The sequence below is a fragment of the Meleagris gallopavo genome, chromosome 8 (genome assembly GCF_000146605.3).
Source record: "Meleagris gallopavo isolate NT-WF06-2002-E0010 breed Aviagen turkey brand Nicholas breeding stock chromosome 8, Turkey_5.1, whole genome shotgun sequence".
Lineage (NCBI taxonomy): Eukaryota > Metazoa > Chordata > Aves > Galliformes > Phasianidae > Meleagris > Meleagris gallopavo.
The window spans coordinates 19,427,433-19,439,325 of record NC_015018.2 but is presented as its reverse complement, the minus strand read 5'-3'; the positions used below and the strand labels follow the sequence as shown (position 1 = coordinate 19,439,325).

General features: G+C 42.8%; 1 protein-coding gene across 2 annotated transcripts in view; it reads right to left on the bottom strand.

Annotated features, from left to right (window-relative positions):
• Window positions 1-11,893, bottom strand: part of TBC1D12 (TBC1 domain family member 12) — a 37,308-nt gene that overhangs the window by 23,332 nt on the left and 2,083 nt on the right. The gene's annotated exons all lie outside the window — the stretch shown is intronic.

Sequence of the window (11,893 nt, the reverse complement as noted above, 5' to 3'; positions counted from 1 at the left end):
AAAAAGAGAGAGAGAGGAAGATTTTATTTTTGTTTATCATGAGCACAAATATTTCTATCCACTTCAAGTTTAAACTGAATTCACCACTACAGGGATTTACTGCTCAGCAAACACAACGTGCTACCTTCGCTTTTTCTTTAAAGTAATTAACTTGAAGTGAAGTAGCTTTCATTGCAGTCACTTGGATACTAATACAGAATCACTTAACATTCAATTTAACCTTGGAATCCTAAGCTAATCTATGCAATTCCAAAGCTGTTTCAGCAATACCAAACACTTCCTCAACTGTAAGTTCGGAGCATGCACCAGCTTCTACACTTTTGCATGGGGTTTAACAGGTTATTTGAAAACTGAAGAGCAAAAATCTGGAAGTCCCTGCACAACACACTGATTTAAAAAAGAAATGAGGAACTACTATATTCACTGACATTTTCCGCAAACTTTGTTAAACTTCTTGAACTTTCGTAACATGGACCAGAAAACCAGGGAAGACACACACAGCACCAGTTTAGCAGATATCCTTTGCCAGTGGTTAATGCAGTTACACTCAAGCAGACAGATGACCGTGCTGCTGAATTACTTTGTAGAAAGCCACCCATCACGTGGTCACAGTAGGAACCATTTTTTTCCTGTCCTCTGTTCTAAGTCCAAGATCCTTCCTGATATGCTTTCTCTAAATTACATCACTTGCCTCTTTCCCCTCTGCTGTCTCCTTGCACTCCATGTAACCATGCGGGTGCTGCACACGCTTTGGGATGCTGCCTGCACCACCTCACTGCTGCCCACCCAGGGGCAACTGGAAGATTTAACCCTGATGGCAATCTGTCACCATATCAGAGCTGGTTTATGATTAACCAGGAAGCTGGCAGATTTAAAAGTACGGTGTGTAAACATACAGAAGGCTTTAATATCTCCATATTTAAAAAAAAGGCATGTTTGCAGCTCTTAAGAAACTTAAAGAAAAACGCAACCCTAACACTAAAACAAGCTTTTCCAGAATACAGTTCCACATGTACTGAACTAAGGAAAGGCCTGTTTTTGCTTTTCCATGAATGTACAAAAGAAAAAATATACTATTTGATTTAGAATTCGATAAAAGTCTGAGCCTGAGGCAAAAAAGCTGATCAAGCTTTGCATCATTCGTCAGAATCAACCTCACACAGGAATTCTAATCCAAGAGTAATTAATGGGAGGTTTACAAATAAGCTTTGCTTAACTCAGGATGGAAGCACACTCTTAATACATTATTTTGGCAGCTAACAGCATCACATCTTCTCATGTACTGGTGACAACAGGGAAGCCTCACAAAAAACGCTGTTCAATGAACAGCATCTGTGAATGCTTACAGATTGCATTCACTGAGCTGCAGGAAGTGCAATGCATTTGCTGCTTAGAATATTCATGAGCTCTGCAGATCCCAGGAAAAGTCCCAGAAAATAGCATTTTGATAAAGAATCTCAAAATCCACTTGAGAATTTCAAAACTTCTTGACAAACCTACGCTGCGAAACTGAGCAATGATGCTTGTTGAAGAGGGACAGAGGATCACATTGACTCACTGAATGAAGATCCACTTCACAGAAGCCCAGGGACAGCCACAATGTTTTCTCCCTTCTAGTTGTATACACTGTAGTGCATGAGAAGTGCTCTCAAATCATACACCTGCTGAAGTACCAGAAGAACAAAACCACCTGAAGCCACAGAATAAAATATCATCACTACCACATAGCAAGACACCTATGCTTAACAGGGCTTGGGTTACACTATGGGTTACCACAATCACACAGCTACAACAGCTGCAGTGACACACACAGGTGCATTGCTTTCTCTGTACCAAGGAGGCTTGTGCGCTCCTCGTACCTGCAGCACACAAATTGCTTGTTTCCACCCTGCTTTTCCCTTCCAAATTTCTTTTGTTGCCAAGATAAATTGGTGAAGTCTAAATGCTGCTTGAATGGCACTTTGTTACTGTTACAGTGGAATCAGACATGTTTATCTTCCCTTCCCACAGCGCTGTGGCACGCAGGTAACAATAGGCTACCAGTGTTTCACAGCTTTGGGCACCCAACAAAACCTGCACCTGCTTTTCAGTCCACTCTCAGTACGCACCCTTGGGTTTTCAGCCTCAGCTTTGAGTCTCAGAGGAGCTTGCCTGAAGACTCATTATGAAAACAGCTCTGCTAGTGCAGAGATACAGTGCTGTATTACTGATAGCAATCAACTTTATTCTTCACCTCCCATTTGAGTCCAGCAATCTTAACAGTAGCACTAAGAAACAGTACTCACAGCCTTTAACTGCTCCAGCCCTCTAGCTTAAAACCAAGATGAGGTTTCTGATTCAGCCTTCCACTCCCACCATAAAACCACAACCTGCAGCCCACATGCTACATGTGGTTAGTCTGAGGGCTACAAGAATAGAGAGGCTGCTGGAAAGATTGGTTATAGAGAAGCAGGAGGTGGCAACTGTGCTGGAGCCACAACAAAAAAGAAAACAGTGAAATGCAGTTAAGTTGCAAGGTAGGAAGTTAAAATACAGTCCTAGCAAGTGGGACTTACTCCGCATTGTTCTTCTAATGTGACTACCCAGAAAACCAGCCCAGCTGTTAGCCAGCAGGTCTAGCAATGCAGCTACAACCAGATGTTCTCGAGGCAGAGCAATCCAACAGCAATCAGTCAGCTAAGGCACATGGGGGTCCCAGCAGGGCTTTGCCTCCTCCATCAGAGTAGAGCCAAGGCACCATTCTATTTCTTTTTGCATATCAGAGAATCAAATCATCACAACTCCACCCAGGGAAACACTGAGAAAACAAGATTTGAAAGCGACAAGAACCAGCAAAGGAAGTGAGAGCTGATTCTATTTTCCTTTTTAATGAACATCCTAGTACCTGATATTAGACACAGCGTAAGACAACTTTCTCATATTAAATCCAATGAAGCAAGACACCAACAGGAAAGAAACAGCATCACATCCATCATTGTGAGCTTCCTCTCTCCCTCCCACATAACGTTTTGTTACAGAACCATGAAGGCTCAGGAGGGGAATCCAGCATGGAAATAATGCTGAAAACGAGCACCCTGCAGGGGTACAAACAGCTCAGAGGGTGGTGTGTTCTGGATTTTCACTTTGGCTTTGGTTTCATTTTTTATTTGCTTGGTTTTGGTTCTTCTTTTGGGTTGTTGTTTTTTTGTTGTTTGTTTTATTTTAACTAAAATGACAAAAAAAAAAAGGAGTTAAAAAACACTGGAAAGACAAACTAGCGTGCAATAACATGAGTATGTTAAAATCTACCAACTCCAATAAAATCCCCATATGAATAAAAGGAATCTGAAGTAACAAGTCAAACTCACTGAAATACTCAGTACATAGGATAATGAAACTGGTTTTGCATCTCCACAAAGAACACAGTTCTGCTTGTGCATACAGTCTATTCTTACTTCATTTGCAGTTCATTTTTAAATAAGCTTTGTAGACGTACAAAATAGCTCTGTGACATCTGAACTGGCGGAAAAAAGTTGTTTAGGAAGTGACTTAGCTGTACTCGGTAGTGCTTATCCAGATGGCTGTGTGACTGAAGAGTTAGAAGAGGTATATCCCAGGATTGTTATAGACATTAAGGCATTAAGTCAAAACCATTCACTTTTAAAAGTATGCTTTCAGAACAGTGCACAAACTCTGAAGACCCAAATTCCTTCATGGCTCTAACAGAGAATAGCATGAACTACTACATTCATTTTAACAGGTTTTTACCACACGTACAGCACAAAAGCTGGTTAAGTTCACAACTTTTCTTCACACTTAAGCCTTGGTTGCTCCATTAAGGTTGTGTGTGCAACAATTTGGAAACAGTAGCATAAAAGCATTGCTTGACTATAGGCAATTACCGTTGCTATGCTTTAAAGATGACTTTTCAATAATTAACATACAGAAACAAGTGTAACTCAACTCTCAGCACAAATAATGAATCATTAAAAAAACTGAAAACTTTTGGTTAGCTCCTTACAACGCCTGCACACCAAGGCAGATTTCTATTGCTAGTTTGAACTATTTACACATAGTACATAATTTGTATGAATTCATAGTGTCCAAAAAAAAAAAAAAAGCCTGCCATTTGCTCAACAGTGTGCAAAAAGACTTACCTTAACAGAGCACACATCACTGCTCACCCTCTATTTTAGACTTAGTTACAGCTGTTTGCTCACTTTCCCATTGCCAGAGAGGTGTTCTCTCACATTATTGATTACGGCTGGAAAGTGCCATGGGGAAAAAAAAAAAAAAAGAGCAAATTCTCCCTATTCTACACATCTGCTTTTCACATCATCCTTTACTCCCATATTTCCACCTAACTTTGTGTTAGATTCAACAGTCAGTTAACACGCAAGTGTTCTATGACTTCATTACAATTCTTGATGTGAAAATTTAGAACAAAACAATACACTAATAAATTTAGCAGTTATTATATGCTATACATTTTTAGTTCTAATAACATCAGCCTCTTTTGGTTCAATATATGCATACAACTGTTCCAAACACAAGTATATAAGCTCTGCCCTATATTGGAGGAGAGGAACCCAACTAATTTTACAGCTCACATCCTCCACCACCTCTCTAAAAGGAGGTAGATGTTAGTCTAACCTCCAAACACAAACCTACTGCAGACATGGCTAGTTTTAGCAGCGTTCAGCAGTTCTAACCTCTCCTTGCTCTCCACACTAAGACAACCCAAAGTTTCCCAAACCACCTTATACAAAGGAACTTCTACATTTGCATCTGTAAAAACCCACAGACTTATATGTATTACATATTAAAAAAAAGCTAACCAAGAGAATATGTATCCCTTGTAGGACCAAGCTCACAGTTTGTCGTGGTTTCCAGTTTCTTAATGAAACACGAATCAGCAACACCATCAGAAATGGTATCTAAAGCCTCAGCTACAATTAGATATACCCGAAATCTCATAAACTGCCAAGGAATAGCTGTGAACAATTGAGTAGGGAAGGAAGAGATTTTTGTCCACTTGCTGAGGACACCCAGACAAACAAATCACCATGGAGCTGCACTGAAGAACTCAAATCTGATCAGCTGTACCATTCAGGTTCTTCCTGGCTGATACCAGTCCCAAAGTGGATTTACAGACTCTGGTAGCGAAACGTTTTATTACAGACACAAGAACATTTCAGAAGTTTTACGAGTAGGCAGTGTTTAGCAATACTGCAGAACACCCTGTCCAGAACACTCACTGACAAACTGTTTTAAAAGTCTGAATGATGCTTCTAACAAAGAGGTGTTGCACAGGTTAGCTTTATAAACTGGCTCACGTAGTCAGAAACACAGGTAGCAGAAGGTGAATTTCAGGATGCCCAAGTACCAAAAGAGTAAAGGAAAACAACGAGTGCAGCCTCACAATAATTTCTGAGTGAGCTAGCAAAACAGAGCTGTGTGCCAAGCTCGTCTATCACCTTCATATTTAACCGGACAGCTCAGCAGCTCTTCAGGCATTATACCTAACAAATGCCATAGTTAATCTTTTGTAACAGTGATTGCCACTTGCCCATGCAATCTAATTCAAAATACTACATCACAGAGGTGTGACACACAGAGAACTTTTACCACCCAGTCAAGCACCTATAGTTACTTCTTGAACAACCAAGGAAACGTACTCTTGCCAAGCCACAGCTGGTTAGTCAGCAACATGCCCTGAACAAAACAGTATCAGAAGAGCCCTTTCCCCACCCACCCAACAGTTGCTTCAGCTCCACTAAGGGGAAGCCCCTTTTCTTCCTTGCATCAATAACATCCCATATGCTTTTGCTGCATCCATTCCCGCACTCTATACCTTACAAGTCAAGCCATCCCATCCCACTCATCCCATAAAACCATATTTGTCAGTCCCTAGCTTGATGAGCTGCAGCAGCTCACATAAGATGTGAAGATAGGTACCAGCAGCAGGTATGAGGCATTCCCTTTGTTATCTGACAACAGAAATTCTTAAATCTATTCACTAAGACATCTCCAAGTATCCCCAACCTAATGAGGCAAAACTACCTAAAACCATTCTCATTGCCTTAATGAAAATGAGTCACAAAGTCAGCAGTCAACATAGGCACTGTACTGAAAGTCCAAACACCCCACTCAAGATACATTTTCATGACAAAGGTGAGATGTCTTCAACCTCTGACACAGCCTACAGACCTGTGATCCAAGTTCATCACAGGGCAGCATTATTCAAGGACTGCCCCTGAGCTCGTGGTCCTTACTGCTCCTAGCAGCCTGATTCAGCCTCAGCCAACAGCCTTCCTCTCGGATCCCAAAGAGCACCTGTCACTTACTGGACTGTGCAATTACTGCTGCAACGTACTACTCTTATTTGTTGCCAATAAACATACCAGGTATTCTAGCATGGTTAGCAATTCATGATATATAACATCACTGTTTCAGTGATAATTATATAAATGTTACAGAATGCAAGAATACATTATTGATCTGTTATACTGCTTAAATTAATATGCACAAGTGATTTCTTTCAGTGTCATCTGATGACTGCTTTACAAAGTGAGCAAGATACTCCTCAGCTACCTACAGAACAGGCGGAGCAGCAAGCTCTGCAATCTGCTCCATTTCCCTTTCACAGCCACGACCCCCTCAAATACCTCTGGTAGCCGATGGCTTTACCTGTTAAGGATTCTGGCATCCAGCATACAAACATTCTCATTAATGCCCAGCAGCAGCACAGACAAGATCCTACACTGATGGCTGCACTAGGAACTGAAGTAGGAGAGAAAACTGAGCATTGCTGGGGCTAACCTGGCCACAGCTGAGTCTCCCCTGCTGCAAAAAGCAGAAAAGTAGAATCAGCAGCTCAGTGTGCTGGTCACACCCTTCTCCTACCACGTCTTACAAACCAGCCCCTGGTGACGGAGGGGGCAGCAGCAGCAAGCCTGGTTGAAAAAAACTGCCAAGAGCTTCCTCCCACAGGCTACAAGTGTTATTTTCAGTCTGAAGGTATGAGTTTTCCCCTCCCTGAAGTTAAAAGTCCACCCACAGAGCACGCATCCACCATTCACACTGCTATCCCATTGTGGGGCCAGAAGCACTGCGCTCTGCACAGCTGCTGCCAACACAGTGCCAAACAGCAGCAGGCTTTTTCCTTCCACCCAGCCTTCACTCAAAAACCTGTAGGATCTTTATATAAGAATCCACTGTGTCTCAGCGAAATGTGACAAACCTGGCTATCAGGCTGCAGCATGAAGCAGTCTCACTTCCTTAGGAAGCAATAATGAAGAGGCTGAGAAGCACAGAGCCATCAAGATCCCAAGAAAGCTTAAAGCACTGCCTATCACGCGAAAAAGAAAAAGCTCTTTTTCCAGCTGAAGAGCAAATAGTAAGAGACAATACACACTTTAAAAACTATACAACACAAGGGCTAGGAGTGAAACTTTGTCTAACAGCTATTTTCAGCTCTCAGACCTTGAGAACTTGCTACTTTTCTTAAGCTGCTCAGAATGAGTTCACTTATAAGAACAAGGCTGCTGCCATTTCAGTAACTTTGCTACAGCAGAACACTTGTGGAGAGCCTTTATACATGCAGTAAGAAAATCATACAATTCTGGTAAAGTTTTCTATGACTGCAGTTATTAGCAGAGTTTGAAGCTGAAACATTTACTATTGTTTGTCTTACTTTGGAGACTGCATTTCCTTAAGTTGCCAATATCTGTCATTCATATGACTGAAAGCCAGAAACTAGCCACCATGTCAACACAACTTCACAAATAAATTGTTCTTAGTGAACTGTGTGGGAAGAACCTATGGAAAGCTATACATTTTGATCATACGAATGCTTTTTCTTACTTCTAAGAAATTGAATGTGTCTCTAATTCAGGGAAAAAGAATGGTGGCTGAAGTGATTCTTTTAAGATTTGGGTTCAGGTGATCTTTTCCACTTACTCCAGACAGCTGTAATTCTCAACAGTTGTAAGCATCTGCTATCACTTTAGTAACAAAACAGTAACAACTACAACAAACAAAAAACTTGGTCTGACAGAAACAGAAAGGTGAAAAGTGCCCGCACAATTTCTGAGGGCAAGCTTTGTTTCAGTCCCCGAACCCTTCTTTGTCATTCCTCTTTCTGAAACCAATGTCATCATATTTCCTTGACCTATTAGAAGCTCTGTAATCCCTATTCCTTTTCTCTCTCACCTCTATCTGCCAGGTCTGGACAGAAAAAGAAAACAAGTCTTTCTTGTTGTTGACAGGAAGGTAAAGGAAATACATGAATATAGACTAATCCCTGCAAAACCCCACTGATCAGTTCTCTGACCTTGGCACAGAAGGGTCGGAAGATCTGTGGCAGCAAGGACAGTTCACACTCAATTCTTTTTGGACCCAAACCCCCAGAACAGATGTGCAGTTCTTTCCCTGGAAATTCGGAGTCATTTACGAACCAGAAAAGCTCTGCATACAAATAGAACTATCAATTCTGTATTCACAAGACGCAACTGTACATGAGGTGTGTCAGCTCAAAGAGCTTCAAGTCCTACTCCATAACAAATGAAAAGTAAGCTACAGTCTGCAGTACATAAGCAGCACAGCTCAAAGAACTGTTTTGCAGACTCTACAGTCTCTGTCAAGGACCTTTTCCCAAGCAAGAAGATTAGCAGCTTGTGAAGAACTACCTACTGAATGAATCACAGAACTGCGCTTACAAAATGTGGGCTTGAGCAATTTCTCAGTTCTTTGTTCCTACAAACATCAACTCCATTCAGCTTCTTACCACCTCCAAGAGTGAAGATTTCTCAAGACTGCTGGGCAGTAAGTGCAGCAGTTCTGAGTGAGAAAGGATGAGACTAATGGCAGTTTCTATAAGCATATGTATGCCAACACCATACATGCTTTTGCAACCCTACCGCACTGCTGCTCGCAGCAAATCCTAAATATCTACTAGCAGTGGTAATTACAATTCAAGTTCTTTGTGATCTTATCAGAAAAAGAAAAGCTTGTTAGATTAATTCTGAAAAATAAGCATTTGGGAAAATGGTACTTTACAACAACAAAGCATGTACCACCGCTGTTGTCAACATTAAGCTCTGAACCCAGGGATCAGAAAGCAATCAGGAACTCTGTCAGCTACCAGGCACCTACACTTACCAGGTAAACATGCAGTTCAGGAAGGAACAATAGCTGCATGAGTTGAGAAAACTCCTGACAAGATGCATGTGAAAAATGAAGTATAATCACCTTTAAAAGAGGTGCAGGATCTGCAGTCATGGTAATCATCCCTGCCTTAATTCTACTGTCCATTTAACACTCTTGCTCACTGAATTATTCTGTGGTCAACAGCAAGCCACTGGGACCATCTAAAATCAGCTGAATAACCTAAGAGAATGCTGCACTTGTAAGCTGCTATGCAACACAGAGCTCAGAACAGTGCCTACACACAGCTGTGCTACGAACCCTACGCTGGAGTACAACAGAGCAAGAGCTGACTCTCCAGAAGGCACCCAACTGTGTCAGCAGCACAGCAGAGATGAGGGGCTTTGCCATTGCACCCTGCTCCACACACCCCACATGAGAGGCATCCCACTTCATACACTGGGGGAAACAAAGAGGTAGAATAAAAAGACAGCAAAAACTGTTATTTTCCATTAGAAAGCTGTTAGCACTGACTCGATAGGATTAGCAATTTGGCATGCATACAAGATAAGAACCCAGGGTGAAATACTACACTCCACGCTTACTGAAAAATATCCGCAAGCCCTGTCAGTAACAATTTTTCTGAGATAATGGGAAAGTTTCCCTCCACCTGGAGGGCACAGGCACTCTCCCTGCAGCAGAACCACACAAGGAGCATTTTGCACAGCTGCTCTCTTCCCCCTGCCTCCCCTCAACGAATTCTCCTCCAGTTCAGCAACACAAAGAGGGAAGGTGGATCATTTCAGCAAGCTGCGGAGCAGGCCAGGCTGATAGCTAAGGAGATGGAAATACGCAGCTGGAGAGAGCGGCCTCCTAACCCAGATCTGCCATAGTGAGGGAGTTCATCTGGTCAGGCAGTTACAACACAGAGCTTTCATACAGACTTGCTCCTCGCTTTCACATAGTTCTTAACCAATAGCAGTGAGAAAGGTCCACCTTTTAAAAGAAGGGGCCGTATAATTACCGTTATTGGGAAAAAATAAAAGCTATTGAATTTCAGACAGCTTGTAAACTAGACAAAGAACATTACAAACACAAAGCATCCTATACAAGACACACCTGCATTTAGCACAGCCCATACATTTTCTCCAATGCTGAGAAAAATGTTTGTGTCCTGACAAAGCAGAAGCGAGAGCTGCCCTCTTAACAAAGACTCTTCACAGGATGCTTCCACATAGCACAATCTAAAGTTCAGGAGAACAACACCATTTATGACTCCCTGCTGATTTAAACGTTCAGCAATCACCTGTGCGGAAGGTTCACAAGAGGTGAACATTCAGTCATAGAGTGATTCCAATAAATGCAGTCCCTATTGCTGAGAGTCAATGCAAAGTTCTCTTTGTGAAGAACTAGAGAAAAACCCACTCACAATGGCAACCATCAGTTTTGAACGAGCCCAAGCACTTTAAGAAAGTGAGAAGTCCAGGCTTTTAAAACATCAGAAGTAGGTCAGAAGAAATGATTGCCTCCATAAGCTTTATTACCACTTTTCTAAGCAATCAAGAACACAGTCATGTTACTCTGCACACAAGAGCATCAAGTACAAAAAGCTTGGGCTTTTTTAAAAAAAACTAGTAAGAAAAAAAACTAGAACTGGACTTCATTAATGAATCTCATTGTGGCTGCGCAGTGCTGTACAGCACTTTCACCAACACATACGCAGAGCTGGAGGCAGTCCCTGAGGCCTGCACAGCCAGTGGGGCCAGCAAGAGGCTATGAAACAGCATCCCGCAAACCCATCCTTCACCACAGCATCACTACTGTGGCTTCTACCACAACAGATGCAATTAAGTTTTTCCAGATATTATACTGAAAACTGAAAGTGTCCCTGTCTGCTGACAACGACTTCCATTGCACGCCAAGTCCTGCCTTTTCTAGGAGCCAAAGTTCTCCAGAAACTCATTAAGTCATTGCTCTGAAGCAAAAAACAACAAGGAGGGAAAGGGAAGGCAATGTACTACAGTGCACAGAAAGTAGGGGAAAAAGGGGACAGGGGGAAAAACACCCACAGGAAACAGTGGAAACAGGGGACCAACTCACAGTCTGTACCTGGCACAAAGCAGAGGCATCACAGCTGTGCTCACACCACTGCGCTCAGTACTGAGCCCACCTCCTCCCTTTTGCGATGGCAGGCAAAAGAAGCCCATTTCTGTTTGGGATCACGCCTTGATAATCACTGCCCTTCCACACCAACCCTTTTCAGTTAGTAAATTTAATCTTATTCTCCCTTCTGACAACCCTCTGTGCTACCAGAGCAACTATCACACAACAAATGAAGTCCCGGAGTTTGGAGAGCAAAAGAACTGAAACAGCAAATGTTAACTCCCATCTTTAAGGACAAGTCAAACAGAGTGTGCTGTAAATTATCTCAGCCAGGACGCACCTCCTGCACGGCACGACCAAGAGCTGTGACAAGGAGAGTTTCGCCTTATTTCCCATCAGTTTAATCACCAGCACCCCTGGGTTCACCCAGACAGCACAGCGCTCCGGTGCACGCAGCAGGCTCAACGTAAGCGCACCGGCTCCGTAGCGGTGACAGCTCCTTTATTTACCACCGAGCCCCGCACGCGGCCCCCGCGGGGCTGAGCCGCGGCCCAAGGACCGGAGGCGGCCAGGGGCGGCCCTCCCGTCCGTACCTGCTGAAGAACTCGGCCAAGCTGCTCCCGGCACCGGCGATGCCCGCCCGCCGGGCCCTCTCGGCCGGCTC